The sequence below is a fragment of the Amphibalanus amphitrite genome, unplaced genomic scaffold (genome assembly GCF_019059575.1).
Source record: "Amphibalanus amphitrite isolate SeventyFive unplaced genomic scaffold, NRLGWU_Aamphi_draft 000429F_arrow, whole genome shotgun sequence".
Classification (NCBI taxonomy): domain Eukaryota; kingdom Metazoa; phylum Arthropoda; class Thecostraca; order Balanomorpha; family Balanidae; genus Amphibalanus; species Amphibalanus amphitrite.
Window position 1 is genome coordinate 226,032 of NW_024881923.1, and position 18,114 is coordinate 244,145.

Below are 18,114 nucleotides of genomic sequence, written 5' to 3' on the forward strand. Positions count from 1 at the left end.
CGGCCCGACCTGACCAGTGTAGCGTACTGGGAGCAGCGAGGTCTGAGGCTGTCACCTCGGCGCCGCGGGCAGCGTCGGCCGGCCGCCGCCTGCCCTGTCCTCTCCGGTGTGGACGGAGACGAACATCGGACATAGGAGCGTCCCCGGCGGCCGTTTGTCCCAGTTGTGGGGCCATGCCGGCGCGTCGGACGGCACGGAGGGGAGTCGGGTCGTAGTCATGTGACTGCACGGTGGTGTGTAAGGTCGATCGACGAATACAAGGTGCATTGGAGAAGACACCCAGTTGACCACGTGACCTCGAGCGACCCTACACAGCGGACTGGGGAGAGGAGAAGGACAGGGTTGGGGGCTCAGCGGCCGCCGCAGAAACGGACACTCACATATAGGGTAGGGACAGTCGGCAGAGACAGTCCCACCGGTCCCACTCATGGGGTAGGGACAGTCGGCAGAGACAGTCCCACCGGTCCCACTCATGGGGTAGGGACAGTGGGCAGAGACAGTCCCACCGGTCCCACTCATGGGGTAGGGACAGTCGGCAGAGACAGTCCCACCGGTCCCACTCATGGGGTAGGGACAGTCGGCAGAGACAGTCCCACCGGTCCCACATATAGGGTAGGGACAGTCGGCAGAGACAGTCCCACCGGTCCCACTCATGGGGTAGGACAGTCGGCAGAGACAGTCCCACCTGTCCCACTCATGGGGTAGGAACAGTCGGCAGAGACAGTCCCACCGGTCCCACTCATGGGGTAGGAACAGTCGGCAGAGACAGTCCCACCACTCCCACTCATGGGGTAGGAACAGTCGGCAGAGACAGTCCCACCGGTCCCACTCATGGGGTAGGGACAGTCGGCGGAGACAGTCCCACCGGTCCCACTCCTGGGGTAGGGACAGTCGGCAGAGACCGTCCCACCGGTGCGCGCCGCTCAGTGTCCCAGAGGGTGCGTCGCTGAGGTGCCGCGGCGCGCCGCAGCCCCGGCTCCGGCCGGCCAGCACCGCTCAGGTGACTGACGGCGGTCAGCCCAGCCGGCAGCGAGTCGCCGGGACCGGCAGCTCGGCCACCGGCTGCAGTCCGGGCCGCCGACAGACGAGCGGCCACGGCCGGCGGCACCGCACCAGTCGGCAGACAGCTCTGCAGCCGCGCCGCACCGCTGTATGGCCGGGACGGGGGGACTTGGTGCTGATTATAATACCACATCAGTCGAGTAGTTCTGACTTTCACTCATCACTTGTTTCGCTGTAGCTCGAGTGGATATGGCCGGGCAGAAGCCAGAGACCGTGTATGTCCGTGTCGAGGTGTCTCTCCGTGTCTGTACGTGTCGAGGTGTCTCCCTGTGTCCGTGTCGAGGTGTCTCCGTGTATGTCCGTGTCGAGGTGCCTCGGTGTCTGTCCGTGTGTGTCACTGCAGTGTCTGCAGTGTGTACGGCTGCTGTACGGTCCGTATATGACGGGTACGGAGACGGTGTACGGAGACTGCCGCTCCGCTCCGCCGGGGCGGACTGTCTGTGACCGCGCGGGGCGGGGCGGAAAATGACGGTTCACAGCGGGGCGGGGCGGAAAATGACGGTTCACAGCGGAGCGGGGCGGACGGTGCAGTCGGACAAACACTCGGCACACTGCTCATTGGTTTATTGAAGGCTACATATATGATACAGCTCAAGCAACTCCTCTCGTGTATGTATAGTAGACAGAGAGTAGAACAGACACCCGCTTGCCGGAGCGGGTGGGCGGGCGCGGCTGTGAGCCGCCGTCTCAGCTGACACCGCCTATACAGCTCGGACGGCCTGTTATCCAGTAGTATATTGATATATACCTGTCCGTGTGAGTGTCACAACACTCACCCTGAGCACTCAACATGGCGCGCTGTGCACTCGAGATGTCAATCGGATACCAACGTTTTGGTATACCGATACCAAACCGATACCAACTTGGTACTTGGTGTTTCAATCGCAATGTGTTTGGTATTTTGTTGGTATCATAAACCCTCGCTAATGTATAAGAGGCTAATAAATCGGTAAAAAGTTGGTATTTCCCTCATTTTCCCAAGTTGGTTTGGTTTCGGTATTTTCCCGGGATTTTCGTTGGTATTTAGTTAGGAATCGGTATTCTGATTTTCTGTAATTGACATCACTACTGTGCACCTCGGTGCCCGGTGAGACAGCGTCCCCGTCCGACTGCCCGCCGAGCCGACCCGGCACGGCGGTCACGTGACCGATCCGTTCGACCCGGCACGGCGGTCACGTGACCGAGCCGGCCGACCCGGCACGGCGGTCACGTGACCGAGCCGTCCGACTCCACCGGGGGACGGTCACGTGACCGAGGCCGGCCGTGCCGCCGGGACCAGGCGCGGTGAACCGAGTCGGACGGTCCGGGATGGCCCGCATTCATACAGCTCAGCTAAGATGTGGGTTCCATATACAAAATATCGCAATGTCGCGATCAGTTTCTACACTCAATCACATCACTTTTCACTGTCCCATTACCCACAATACCCGCCCGGTAATTACCCACTGGGTCACATCCCTCCAGCCAATTACCCACAATACCCGCCCGGTAATTACCCACTATACATCACACCCGTGTGCTAGTACTACATCTACACTACTACTACTACAACTACATGACTACACTAGAGCGGACACGGGGGCCGTGTGCCGGCTGACCGGCGCCGCTCTCAGTGCCGGCTGGTGCAGCACACACGGCAGCAGTCAGCTGGCGGCCCCGGCCGACTGGCTCGGCCTCTCTGCAGTCAGCTCATCACTGCACGGTCGGTAGTGCAGCGCATCAATCCCTCCACCAATACACTCCGACCCCATCGCCGGACTGGCTCTCCAGCTGACGGTACAGCTCCCCTGTGAACAGAGCAGAGACACGTCTGAGGTGGACACCTCACACACAGACAGACACACAGACAGCGGTACAGCCATGTCCACACACCGCCGGACAGTGACGTCACACACAGGACAGACGGCTGACGTGACGTCACCGTCGGCCGTGGTGGCCGTGACGCGTCACGTCACCGTCCGTGACGTGGCCAGCGGCGGTGGTCGAGTGTGTGTCTGAGAGGCCGGTGGCGCCGTGCAGCGTCTGTTGTGAGGGACTGACTGGTCAGAGGCGCGGCGCGCGGCGCCCTCTCACCTACCGGGGACACTGAGACGGATGGTACGGGTCCAGCCATTACTGTCCCGCAGGTCCGCCTCCTTCAGGGCGGTCAGCACGGCCCGGCCGGTGTCTGCCGTGCAGTGAAGGTACAGATGGCACAGCTTCCGACACGACTTCACCAGTCTGTAACAGAGCAGAGCAGCAGAGCCGTCACACACAAACACAGCGGCACCAGCCGGCCGGACGTACGAGTCAGTGTCAGTGTCAGTAGTTCAGTGTCGGTGTGTTGGTGTCAGTGACAATGCGTCGGTGTCACTGTGTCAGTGTCAGTGTGTCAATGTCAGTGTGTCTATGTCAATGTGTCAGTGTCAGTATGTCAATGTGCCTGTGTCAGAGTGTCAGTCATTGTGTCATAGCCGGTGTCAGTCAGTGAATCAGTGTCAGTGAGTCGGGGTTAGTATGCTGATGTCAGTGTCAGTGTGTCAGCGTCAGTGTGTCACTATCAGTGTGTCAGTGTCAGTGTGTCACTATCATTGTGTCAGTATCAGTGTGTCAATGTCAGTGTGTCAGTGTCAGTGTGTCAGTGTCAGTGTGTCAGTGTCAATGTGTCAGTGTGTCAGTGTCAGTGTGTCAGTGTCAGTGTGTCAGTGTCAGTGTGTCAGTGTCAGTGTCAGTGTCTGACAGGACACCCCTCGCCAGTGTCTGCTGACTGACCTGGTGACCGCTGCTGCTGTGAAGGCCGTCTCTGCCGGCCGCTGGCGGTCCCCCAGTGTAAGGAACAACAGCCCGGGGCAGCCGCTGAGACTGTCCAGCACGGAGTCAGGGACGCCGCCGGACAGGGTGAGATACTGCAGCTCAGGGCACCTGGTGAGGGGCTCCAGGCTCACGGTGTCAGGGACGCCGCCGGACAGGGTGAGATACCGCAGCTCAGGGCACCTAGTGAGGGTTTCCAGGCTGCCGGTCGTGAGATCAGTACAATCTGGAAAACACACAGACACATATACAGACAGGATCAGTTGGCTGTAATATATGTCAATATATGGAAAAAAACGAAACAGCTATGAATTCGCATGGTTTTATGGACACAGACGATGATATAACAATGGTACCTACTTGCTCTCTAATCGTAACAATGCCTGCATTCCCGTGCTGGCCGCCTTCGATCGTGGCGACACCTATACTGTGTATAACCGCCGCGCCAGGGCCGCGGCCAGTCGGGGCCAGTCAGTCTGCTCAGACTCGTCGTCAGCGAGCTCTCTCTATGTAGTCAGTCAGTGTCAGTTGTCGATCAGGCGTGCGTTCGACATCCGGAAAATGAGGGATAATTATCCCGGATCACCGGTAATAATTTGGTATTGCAAGGACTATCGATGCAAAAAGTCATATTTTTATATTGCTTTTGCTTCAGTAATGGCTCTTTTACTCATTGGCATGTGCGTTGTGCACGGTGTCAGCCTAAAACACCGAATGATCCCGTTGATCCCGGAAAATTATCCCTGATTTTCCGGATGCCGAATTCGCACTAATACTCAATACTTTTGTTCGGAAATTTGCTGCTTGTGACAATGCAACTATCGCTAGTACCTCAACTTTTAAATCACCCCGTGACGTTACACTAATATTCCACGCATATGCCACAAGCATGGACACTATCGAAGGGCGTGCATTGAACCCCTTCCCCCTCTCACCACAATACGAGACGAGTAATATACACGATTAACGACGAAACTTGCTAGTTGAGGCTGATCAGTTCGTCCATTTGCCGTCTCCCCTGTTCATTTGCATATACCAGCATTACATGTGTGATCCGTGGTATATCACCTCTGACATTGAGGAGTATGAGGCCCTCCGGCAGCTGCCCCCTCAGTCGCGGAAGGTCGGCGGCGGTGACTGATAGGCATCGCAGCTCAGGGCACCTGGTGAGGGGCTCCAGGCTGCCGGCCGTATGATCAGTACAATCTGGAAAACACGCAGACACACATACAGACAGGATCAGTTAGCTGTAATACATGTCGATATATAACAAAACGAAAAAACACCTAATTCACATGGTTTTATGGACACAGTAGACAATGGTAAAACAGTGCTATTATATGATATATGCAATCAGTTCAGCAAATGCATTGAACTTCATTGAACAGTGCAACACGATTGTTATGAGTATGATCAACTAACTCTGAACGAATATGTCACTGAGTGAACAGTCCTCCATTTTGGAGCTCAATTGGCTTCATTATTTCACAAAGCACATTGGCTATGTATCACTTCTGTCTCCATAAGGTCCGACAATGGCACACCGTTACTCGGTGGCCGCCATTCGCTGAGCCCGTATATCAGCGGCCTGTCCGTGCTGCCGCTGCTCACCGTATATCTCCAGTCGTGTGACCCTCCGTCCCAGGTCAGGCAGGTGACTGATGGTGTCGGCAGCCACCCCCTGGAGCGACACTAACAGACCGCCCCAGTACCATCCCGGCCACCTCGGCTCCGTCACCTCCGGCCCTGTCGGCCAGAGCTGTGTCAGCTGACTGCAGTCGGACAGAGCTGCCGCCAGCTCCCCGCTGCACTACTGACACCAGAGTGTCAGACACTGACACAGCCAGCACTGATACAGCCGAGCGGCAGCACAACAATGCCTAGCAACAGCAGTTGACTTGCAGTCATATGTAGAATGTAAATATGAATATATAAAGTATATGCGATAAGTATATGCGTGATACAGTAGTCTATGAAACTACTTTATATATGCAACTACCAGTGGTTGCGCTGTAATCATTCCTCATTGGAACAACTGCCTACTAACTGTAACCATGCCTGCATTCCCTCCCGTGCTGGCCGCCTTCGATCGTGGCGCCACCTATACTCTGTAACTGGTTCAGTTGTCATGGAACCACTCTGTATAACCGCCCCGCCAGGGCCGCGGCCAGTCAGTCTCGCCAGTCTGCCAGGGCCTCGGCTAACATGTTAACTACTGGGGCAAATGCCCCAGTAGAGTCGAGACTCGAGGAATGCCCCAGTAGTGGTCAGGCTTTGCCCAACCTCCACAAAATGAGAATACATCAATATTAACGCACATTCTTTCATTCAGGAGCGGTTGAAGACGTTTATGGCAAGAAATCAGGGGCGGCGGAAGAGGGAGTGCACGGCGTGCAGCTGCACCCTCAATGTCTATCCAAAAACATAGGCGTGCATTGGATATCTTTTTGCACCCCATAACCCATCTTCATTCGAAAGAGCGTCAAAAATAATGACGAAATTACTTCGGGCACTTTTTTGGTCAGGTCAAAGGTCAGGTCATGGTGAAGGCCAAATTTCGCCGATTTTCAGGTCGAATATCGACAGTTTACAAGATGCCGACGCATAACTCGGGAACCAATTAGAGCTACAGCACCGCGGAAAAGCGCATTTGATAGCCATTTTATGATATTAGCATGCTTTCTGGTTATTTCTCTTAGATTTGACCTAACGTCAACGGTTTTGCCTGCAAGGGGCAGAAACTACCAAAATAGAAGATGTCATGCCTTGCACGAGCTTTTTTTTACCGACATCGTGTTCCTCTCGTCAAGACGCATCAAATTAACTACAATTTCACCTTGAAGGTCAACGTGGAAATTCGACCTCAGGTAAGGTCATGATCTGACCGGAAATTGTCATGTTGCATATCAATCGATCTGCATCGTCGAACCAAACACAACTAAGGCATTTTCATCGCTCTAGCATGCCTCTTTCAAGTTATTCGCGAAAAACTGTTAGATACCATAAACCATTCGTGAACTGAGATGACCTCAGAGGCATATAAACAAGGGTCACGGGTGCTATTTTCATGTTCAGTGTGTCAAAGTCACGTACAGTGTTTTATAGTGTTTAGAACGACTTTCGTCCAAAAGAGGTGGTTTTGAATTTTTCCCATTGACTTATAATAGAGGTCGCAAAATTGAGCTGACCTTAGGTCCCCGATATGAAAATTCCGAGATATAAATTTTGTACATGCTGTTTCCCTTATCAATCGCTGGAAGTTTCAAAGCGATCGGTCACTCGGTGTAGCTACGGCATTCATTGAAACATTTTATGAGGTGAGGTCACTTGAAGTGACCTGGTGACCTGATCTTGAATGACCTTGGTCTGAAATTTTACAACACGTGTAGAAGTGATGGATGTTGGAGCGCCGCCGTTTTTGAGATATCCGCGAAAAACCGCAGGAAAAACTGCAGGTGTTCAACCTCCCCCCCCCCCAGCAGGGCGCCAACACACTTTGACGATTTGCCCCAGTAGTCAAATTTCCTTAGCCGAGGCCCTGCAGTCTGCTCAGACTCGTCGTCAGTACGCTGTCTATGTAGTCTGTCAGTGTCAGTCGTCAACCCAGACTAATTACTTTTGTTCGGAAATTTGCTGCTTGTGACAATGCAACTATCGCTAGTACACCTCAACTTTTAAATCACCCCGTGAAGTTACACTAATAGGTATTCCACGCATATGCCACAAGCATGACTACTATCGAAGGGCATGCATTGAACCCCTCCCCCCTCTCACCACAATACGAGTAATATACACGATTAACGATGAAACTTGCTAGTTGAGGCTGATTGGTTCGTCCATTTGCCGTCTTCGCTGACCATTTGCATATACCGGCATTACATGTGTGACCTGCGGTATCTCACCTCTGACATTGAGGCGTCTGAGACCCTCCGGCAGCTGCCCCCTCAGTAGCGGGAGGTCGGCAGCGGTGACTGATAGGTCCTGCAGCTCACGGCACCTGGTGAGGGGCTCCAGGCTGCCGGCCGTGAGATCAGTACAATCTGGAAAACACACAGACACACATACAGACAGGATCAGTTGGCTGTAATACATGTTGATATATGACAAAACGAAAAAACACCTAATAACTCACATGGTTTTATGGACCTAGTAGACAATGGTAAAAGTAAAACAGTGCTATTATATGATATATGCAATCAGTTAAGCAGATGCATTGAACTGCATTGAACAGTGCAACACAATAGGGTTGGGAACTCGATTTTTGAAGAATGTATAGAAATGATCAGACTATTTTTGCAGAATTTATGGTGCATACAGTTTCCTCATAAAAGCATTATGCTGAGAGAAATGGGGGAAGACAGAAAGAAAACATATTTTTTAAAGTTCTTGAAAAAGACGCTCTTGATGCTGTTACGTCACATGTCACCTTCTGCGGTTGACAAATAATGGCGCATCTGGCGCACCACCGATCACATGTTATTTCTATATGTGAAAGAGGTTGTTTGTTTCACTCTGCCATTCGCGCTGTTTTTAGCTTTAAATTATGCTAAAGCATTCACGAATGAAAGTTTCAGTGTCAAAAATTGATGCGTCTGCCGTGTACTGTTCCCATTTAACATTGAGCGCGTGGTAAACATTTTGTGAACCTCGAATTTTCAAATGAAAAACATGATGAATCGGAAGATGCTGAGGCCTCTTGCACCAAAATACCTAGCTAGGTAGAATCGGCAAAATACCTACCTACCTAGTAAAACTACCTACGGCGGTAGCTTCTCTTGCACCATCCTACCTACCTACCTAGGTAAATTTGACAACTCGCGTTTTTAGGATTTGTTTTGATTGGCTGTTTGGCGACGAATTATTTGTGGGCGCAAACAAATATTAACTTAAGAAAACAATTAAATGGATATTGTTTTTATTAATATACATTTTGGTATTATGAAATCATTTTTTATTTACGTAAATACCGATCGAAGTTATTTTGATGTTAAATTACTTGAACAGATAAGTTTCGTTTCCATGGCAACGAGTGAGTCTTGCACCTGGCTGTTCTGCTGCGGAGGTTTATCGCCTTGGTATGGAGAAGCACCTCTGTGAACCCATGGAGCATTTGGTCAATTATATTATTATTCACTCATAAAACATTGATTTATCATTGTCTAAACATTTTGTAATGCCTAATTTACATAAACGTACCCGTGGATTATCATGTATTGTGCCTATTGTTGCTAATTGAATCATTTTACCTAAGGTTTTGCTAGTTATTTTGGAAGCCCGCGTTTACTGTCAAACCGTGAACAATTCCTCCGCGAGTACTTCTTTCCGGCTTTCTGTGCAAGAGGAAAACAGCCAGTCGGACTTTAACAATTGGTAAGTTGTTATGCCGCTCGGTAGAATTTCTTGGTAAATTTTCACGGTAGCGTTTTTTGGTAGGTAGTTTGGTGCAAGAGAATCTAGGTAAAATCTGAATTTACCTAGGTAGGTAGTTTGGTGCAAGAGGCCTCTGAAGGGCAAAAGCCTTTCCAATACGCATTTGGCCTAATTTACAATTAAAATTTTAACATTTCTCTAATCTTATTAATAATTGCTTTGTTCTTTTTTCATAAAAATAAATTAAGGCGTTGAGAACCGAGGTAATTTCTATCTACCGTGCCTTAACTTACCAGCAACAGCAACCTATCTACGCCCTACGGTGGCAAGGGAGACTGTGAAAGAAGCGTAAGATGGATTCTAAACAATTATTTTGTGATATACTGAAGGGCAAAGTGCAGAGAAAAGCGTACAAGTCCTGTTTTGTGTCAGGCTGTTGCAGTAGCACTTATGAAACTCCGAAAACGATCTTCGTTTATGTCCCGAACAACATCACCCTGAGGAGATGATCGTCTGCAATAGCAAGAAGAGCTGATGCAAGTACTTTGAAATCCACTATCAAGTCGGAGATATTGTAATGATCACTGTGAGGTGAGATATTTTGTGCAAGGGCTGAGTGTAATGCCCAGGAGATGACCTCCATTCGCCCCCTGACCGGTCAGGGTTATAAAATTTGAGTGGATGGCGGTCCGTTTGGGGTTCAGAGGCCTCTTGCACCAAAATACCTAGCTAGGTAGAATCGGCAAAATACCTACCTAGTAAAACTACCTACGGCGGTAACTTCTCTTGCACCATCCTACCTACCTACCTAGGTAAATTTGACAGCTCGCGTTTTTAGGATTTGTTTTGATTGGCTGTTTGGCGACGAATTATTTGTGGGCGCAAACAAATAGTAACTAAAGAAAACAATTAAATTGATATTGTTTTTATTAATATACATTTTGGTGTTACGAAATTATTTTTCATTTACGTAAATACCGATAGAAGTTATTTTGATATTAAATTACTTAAACAAATAAGCTTCGTTTCCATGGCAACGAGTGAGTCTTCAACCTGGCTGTTCTGCTACGGAGGTTTATCGCCTTGGTAAGGAGAAGCACTTCTGTGAACCTATGGAGCATTTGGTCAATTATATTATTATTCACTCATAAAACATTGATTTATCATTGTCTAAACATTTTGTAATGCCTAATTTACATAAAAGTACCCGTGGATTATCATGTATTGTGCCTATTGTTACTAACTGAATCATTTTACCTAAGGTTTTGCTAGTTATTTTGGAAGCCCACGTTTACCGTCAAACCGTCAAAAATTCCTCCGCGAGTACTTCTTTCCAGCCTTCGGTGCAAGAGGAAAACAGCCGGTCGGACTTTAACAATTGGTAAGTTCTTGTGCCGGTCGGTAGAATTTCTAGGTAAATTTTCACGGTAGCGTTTTTTGGTAGGTAGTTTGGTGCAAGAGAATCTAGGTAAAATCTGAATTTACCTAGGTAGGTAGTTTGGTGCAAGAGGCCTCAGATGTCAATTGTATTTTGTTACTGTCAAACAATACATGTTATGCTGGCAGCGAATGTGTGTAACGTCGGTTTTCGAAACAGAAGTTTGAACTGTAACGGCAGAGTGCTTGCTGGTCTCATCGTAAGTATTGTAACAGCATTGTAAGCATTGTCAATATTGTAAGTATTGTGAGCATTGATGTATGGTAATTGGTAGATATCACCTCACATGATCTCGCCCTCAGATAACCCTCTCCGTTGTCCCTGTCAGTAAATGGCACCTGGATCATTACAGATTAGATAATTTGTCATAATTCTTAAAGAATTGGGCGGTTTTGACTCGTTTACTCGAGGCAGGTCGCATTTCAATATTTTTTTTTCATAGGCTTGCAATGTAAAGGTCACGACTCTGACCTAACCTCAGGTCACAGATAAAAAATTCTGAGATATACAAACGACACATACTGCAGGTACTGTTTTGAAGACTTGATGAGAGGAAATAACTTCGTGAAAAACTCAAGCTCTGACGTGATTGCAAACTTTTCTGAGGTGGGGTCAACAAACCCGCTCTGGTTACCTGACCTGACCTGACCCGTCATTTTTTTTTTTTTGCTGAGATGTGCGCAATGAGCCTTTAGGAAAAGTCACCAAATATGAGCTGAATGTCTCGCGGCGTTTGACAATTGTACAAGAAAATCCTGAAAGGCCTCCCCCGTCCGAAATAGGGTTAATGTGTATATGAAGAGTTGCAGATGCTAAACATACCCAGATCTAAGACTGCAGTTCCCAGCGCCGCTGCAACGTTTTTAAAACAAACATACATACATATAACATACAAACATGTTTATTTGCCTCTGTTTTGAATAATAGCAACTCATGGAGCCATCACCCGCGAGAACTGTTAGGATTTGAGATATATTTTTATTTAGACCATTAGTTTGGCTGTAATGTTTATTAATATTAGTTGGGCGGAGTTTGGTAGTTTTTTATTTAACTTGTGGTATGTTGTGCTGATTGCGGGTTGTTCAAACCTTTCAAATGTAAGGACCTTATTGAGCTCAACCCTACCCCTACACTACCCTCTGGACATTTTCCAAGCCCACAAGCATCACGACGCCGAGATGGCATGTAGCCGGGAAATCACCCTCGCCATCTGCTCTAGAGCTAATCGGTGTGGGGCGGCGTGTGGGGCGCCGCTTAGCCTATGGGGGTGCACTTCTAGTGGATGGGGGACGGGGTGCACCTGCACCCCTTTCATATGGAAAGTTACTTCCCTGATTACAGCTCTAGAGCTAATCGGTGTGCTAATCGGTGAGCTAATCTAGAGCTAAACTTCCCTGATTACAGCTCCCCGTATTGCACCTAATCAGGGAACGGCCAGCAAATGAAGGAACTATTTCTGGATGACAGGCGAATAGCCGCTCACGCAAGGAGCGGAGCTCCGCCCCGTCCAAAGTGGCCAACAAAGCAGAGACAGAGGCAGTATCACATCTTCCATCAAAGAACTGGCTTCTGACTTGGAAGATGAGCTCCATCTTTGCATCTGAGTCGGTGCTGTCAGGAATCAGCTGGTCTAATGGAGTGAGACGACTAGCCATCGTATCAGAGCTGCCTGGTCCTCGTAGCATTTGCACCGATTCTTCTCGATTGGACTCTGAATTATGTCCCTCCTGCGTATTACTTGAGGCATTGCTATGTAGCTAAGTCTTTGGCAGTTTCGTTATCCATGCTTTGCAAACAGTGCCATAACAACGCAGTTAATTAATCACCAAGCTTCTTTGCAAGCTCCAATACAGTTGAATCGCACGCGATTTGAGTGCAAAAATCAAGAAAAGTGCCAACTTGTTCCCGTAAAATATTTTGAATATTGACCTAGAAAATGAGTAATTTCCAGATAAAATAACAGCGGAATCAGTTTTCGCCTGCCAATAAAACTCACAGATATTGAAGCTCCACTATTAACCCGCGCACCGACGGGGGTCTGCGCCAACTTCGCACCGACGGGGGGGGGGGCGGATGACCGCCCCCCTCCCCTGAGATCTCGAGAACGAAGCAAGATAGCGACAAGAGGTAAACGGCATCGGATACGCACGGCCGAGATCTACAATTTTTACAAAGGTCATTTTCAGGTCAGGTCAAAGATGACGTCACAGGGGTCGAAAAGGTCAAAATGGCGGCGCTAGATATGGAGAGAGTTTTTCTCGAATAACTTTCGAATTAGTCAAGATAGGAACAAACTAAGGGCATCATCGTGATCCTCTCGTCAATCCGCATCGAATGATATATATGTTGACCTCGAAAGGTCAAGGTCAAAGGTTGACCTCAGGTCACGTGACCTCGAGGTCATCATGTATATCATTCGATGCGTCTTGACGAGCTGAACACAATGAGACCATCCACGCGTCTGTATCTTGTTCCTGTACGGAGTTATTGGCCAAAAACCTTTGGTGACCTTTGATGACGTCACATGACCTCACAGCTGCCCAACAGCAAAACAGACCTCAAGGTAGTGAAGGTTGATCGTATATGAAGTCATGTATGGTATATGGGGCCATTCCGACCCGTTTTAGTGGTAAAAACAGGGAGTTGATTTTTCCCCCATTGACTTATAATGGGGCGGTCGCGAAATTGACCTGACCTTAGGTCACCGATATCAAAATTCCGAGATATACAAATTGTAGCTACTAATGACCTAATAATATCCTGCGACTTTCAAAGGCCTCCGACATCTACTGTAGCTCTGGCACGGTGACAAAGTTGCAAAAAAGTGACTTGAGGTTGGGTCATTCAAAGTGACCTGGTGACCTGAGCGCTATTGCATAAACATAAGATTTACTCCACCGGAGTAGATCGTAACTTTTTTACGAAACGGCCATACTCTACGAAGCACCGTAAAACCTGTTGCATAAAGGCCGTGACCTACTTCGTAAATATTTGGAAAATCTAGGTATGACGTCATACATGAATGAAAATAGTGCCGGATCTCATCACGAAATGCAGAAGAATGGTGACAATAATGAAAGTGATTAAAGTCCCAGTGTACTGAAATGTGTGAATCACGTTGTGTGGATAAGTGGTTCAAATCACCTTGAATTGATAGCGACTTTAGAAAACCTTTCGTACTTTTCAATATTCATGCGCCGTCCCACATCAAGCGGCGGTCGGCTTGGTAAACAACATCGATCGCGGCATCTTGGGAGTGTGGGATATTCTAAGATCATAAATAATTTGCCCTCGCTATGGGTTTCAGTCGATATTCTACATAAATTTGCATAGAACTGAGTGCACTGCATCCGTCTAGAACAGCGCCGTAGCTGCTACTGCCACCTTTCGCCAATTAACCCTATTAGTGGCAGGCTCCTGGCTACCCCTATTAGTGGCAGGGGGGGGCTGTTTACGACCCCCCCTTGATATCTCGAGATCTAACGGGCCGATTTTCAAAATTCAAACGGCATTCGATTTCGCTCAACGTGATCTACATTTCTAAAAAATAAAAATTAAAAAATGTCAATAGGGGGGGTAGAGGGGGGTAAAAACGGGCAAATTGCAGATACATTTTAGACTGTTTATCACGGCCAGGTTTCTGAACCAATCTTAACGCAACTTTTGCCGATCGATAGAGAATGAACCAGGAATTCACATGGATCCTAAAAATATGCATTTTCAAAAATCATAGGCGGATACAGATCATTGAGATTGGGGGTACACAAAAAGTATAGTAAATAAGGTTTTTGTTGGTACTCTTTCTAAAAAGGGTGGTAATGGTCTTGTTATGTTATAATTTTCTTATGAGAGAACGACTAAAATTGTATTGGTAATGCATAGGCGGTGTCAGGGCACCTATGTTGGGAGGTAAAACATAACCCCCCTTTTTGGACGCCTGGATCCGCCTATTATAGCAAAAACGTGTCAAAAGAGGATGCACAATAACTGTATATGTTATCACATGATACCTTTTATTCACTGTTCGTAAAACTGGTGCAGCATCGTGATCTTCGCCCAAATGACTCGCTTCACGAATAGGACCCCCCAATTTCCAGTGCTCTGGAGTCGCCCCTGGTAAAGTTATGAACTTGAAATTTTCAGGGAATGTGCCCAATTTAGTTTTAGGAAAAGTCAGAAAATTTCAGCATCGTAGCTTCAGCGGTTTCGGAGATATTCCCGAAAAACCTGAGGGGTGGATAAAAACAACCCCCCCCTGCCACTAATAGGGTTAAGTAAGCTGAGATTTGTACACTCGCCGTCCGGTGGTTGCTAGGTAGGACACGAAAGTAAACAACATTCCAAAGAAGAATTTCAAGCCGTTTGGAATGCAAGATCGAGCAAGATCATCATTTGGTGGCTGAAAATGAAGAATTAAGATAACCAGGGCCCAGAGACAAGTAAGTTTTCTATTATAGCGAATTTGGTTAGTGAACAATTGTGGGTTCATTGGCGGCGACAGTTCATTGCACAGTGCACTGCTCACTGCTGGTAGCCCTTTCAGACCAATCGTGAGCTTTTTCAATAGTTAATGGTTAAAGGTAATGCTGCTACAATTCCTGAACTATATTTTCTTTTGGTGTATTTTGAATTTGGCATCGTGTTTATTAGCCTCAGCAGTCAGCCCTCAATTACTCGCGACATTCCAATGTTCTGTCGCTTTTTTCTTCACCATTATCTACAATTAGGTATGTTGAAATGCCATATCATATTGATATGGTGTCTAATCAGTAAAATCATCTAAATATCCACAAAATTACGTTTAATTATATATTTGCAAGCAACAAGCCTTCTTGCGCTGAATTAGTAGGCACAAAACGGAATGCATAAGCTAGGTATTACAAGATGTAGGTACATATACCTACCTATTCGTCTGTGGGCTTGCATGATATTTTTCAGTTTCAAACGTAAGCATTAAGATTTAAGGGCATATCAGCATAGCATCTAGACACCTACTGGAGTATTCTGAGTCTGCCAGTGAATTGCTTATTACTTTCAATTCACTGGCTGTAATTAAATGGCTAATAAAATTTAATTAAATGGCACTGGCTAAAATTGGCTTTAAAAAGTCAACTTTGCACTAGTATAGCAGGGCACAGACCTCTATGCTTGCATTCAAAGAAGTCTGAGAGGGAGGAGATACATGGTGTCATAAAAAGTTCATTATTCGCTCGATTTACTTTTTCCGCCCCTGTCTATGTATTGCCTCTTTGCTGATTCCCTCAGTCCTGTCCTCTCTCCTATTTCATGCTCTGTCAGCCACTTTGCCTTCGAAAATGATCTCCTCTCATTCCATTCGTTCTTATCTTTCTGGTACTTACCGACATCTTTATTTCTGTTTCAGGAATTTCTATCCGACTTCGTGGAGGAGTCTTCTGACCACGGTATTCGGCTGTTCTACATGAAGCTTGAAGAATCCCGCTGGGTTCAGCCGACAGAGGGCTCTGATAAACCGCCGATAGATGGCGGATGCTACGCCAAGAGTCACTACCTTCGTTGAAATCGTCATATCAGCAGCGTCTTATCCCGGTGTTGGCGCACTCGGGAAAAGTGAGGCTGTGCAAGCTCAGCATCATTTGTTCCTTTTTTAAAGAAGCGCTCTGCGTGTTACGATTACAGTGACATGTCAAGTTTACGTGGATCTCTAGCTCAACTTGAATCGCGGCCGTATTGGTGCACCGACGTTAATCTCTGATGTGCATACGTATTAGAATCTGAGGCGAGTGTGTTTGGATGTTCACTAAAATAGTCAACGGAATGTGGGAAACACAAATAAACATCGACACGGCTGATATGTTTGATGACTAATGCGTCTGCAGTTCCTCAAACGAGCTACGAGCGTGCTTTAACGTCAGTCACCACCGTTGTAGTACGATTGTCAGGAACGACCATGCTTATGTCATGCTATTGCATTGGTTGAGAAATGAGAGGTGCGGTTGCAGTCTTTCTATACATTGTTCGAGGATAAGAAAGCATCAGTGTGTAAAGGAGTTACCTTCATGTGCATTCTTAGCTGTATAAGGACTCAAAAACTTGGAATTCGGCGTCAAACAGCTGCAATAGCCGACATTTGGCTAAAATCTACGGAGCCCACCCCCTCCGTAGAATATTTTACGATTTCTACACATTTGGTGCATCTGCGACATTTTCTGCGCGCTTCGGCGAACTACTTTTTCGTAAATCGTAGGTTTAATGCAACAGAAACCCCCAAAAGTTACGTCACGTGCTGGAGTAAATTCCTTGCTCTCCGTACTATTTTCAAGACCTTTGTGAAACAGATCGGCGTAGAATAAGTACGATTCTAAGACAATTCGTAAAATATCTGGTGCCGTAAGTTTTATGCAATAGCGCTCTGACCTTAAAAGGTAGGAAGTTCAAACTTGCACACCATGTGTAAAATTGATGAGGTTATAGTCATACCAAATTTCGCGGCGCGTAGCGCCACGGTTTTCCCTCTATTCGCGAAAAACCTCAGGGGGGGGGGGGCGGATATCCGCCCCCCCCCCCGTCGGTGCGCGGGTTAAAGGAACATTTTTGTATATGTCATTCTTGATAAAACTTCTTAGCCACGCAATACCAGCGCAAAATAAAGAGACACTGAATAAACGACCAATCACTCCGATTTACCATAGGGAAATACATAGAAAATGTATGCCTCAACTGCGCCAAATATACAGACAGCTATATACCTACATGTGACGTCATGATTAGCCCGACCAATCAGAAGCAAGTTGTTTTCAGTCACAATTAATTAATTTTTGAGCTAACTAGGCATTTTTTTTTTAACAAATTGATTTTAAATTAAATCATTAAAAATTCTGAGCTTTCTTATTTTACCAAAACATACAGAGCATGCAGATAGGTCCCAACCCTATTGCTATGAGTAGGTATGATCAACTAACTCTGAACGAATAGGTCATTGGTTGTACAATACTCCTCCATGTAGGAGGTCGATTGGCTTCATTATTTCGCAAAACACATTGGCTATGTATCGCACCTGTCTCCATGAGGTGCGACAACGGCACACCGTTACTCGGTGTCCGCCATTCGCTGAGCTCGTATATCAGCGGCCTGTCCGTGCTGCCGCTGCTCACCGTATATCTCCAGTCCTGTGATCGTCCGTCCCAGGTCATCCAGGTGACTGATGGTGTCGGCAGCCACCCCCTGGAGCGACACTGACAGATCATCCTCGTTCCATTTCGGCCACCTCGGCTCCGTCACCTCCGGCCCTGTCGGACAGAGCTGTGTCAGCGGACTGCAGTCGGACAGAGCTGCCGCCAGCTCCCCGCTGCACCACTGACACCAGAGTGTCAGACACTGACACAGCCAGCGGCTGCACAACGATATTTTTATCAAGAGGGACAGCATTACGCGCAGCGTAATAAGTCAATTTTCATTGCAATCGGCCCAGTAGC

General features: G+C 47.6%; 1 long non-coding RNA gene across 1 annotated transcript; it reads right to left on the reverse strand.

Moving 5' to 3' along the window:
* Window positions 1-1,611: 1,611 nt before the first annotated feature.
* LOC122391280 lies at window positions 1,612-17,826 on the reverse strand. The gene is made up of 5 exons (XR_006258319.1): window positions 17,794-17,826; window positions 7,755-7,892; window positions 5,464-5,598; window positions 3,814-5,058; window positions 1,612-3,282 (listed from the first exon to the last, which is right to left on the reverse strand). It is a non-coding gene; the product is annotated as an uncharacterized LOC122391280 (long non-coding RNA).
* Window positions 17,827-18,114: the final 288 nt, after the last annotated feature.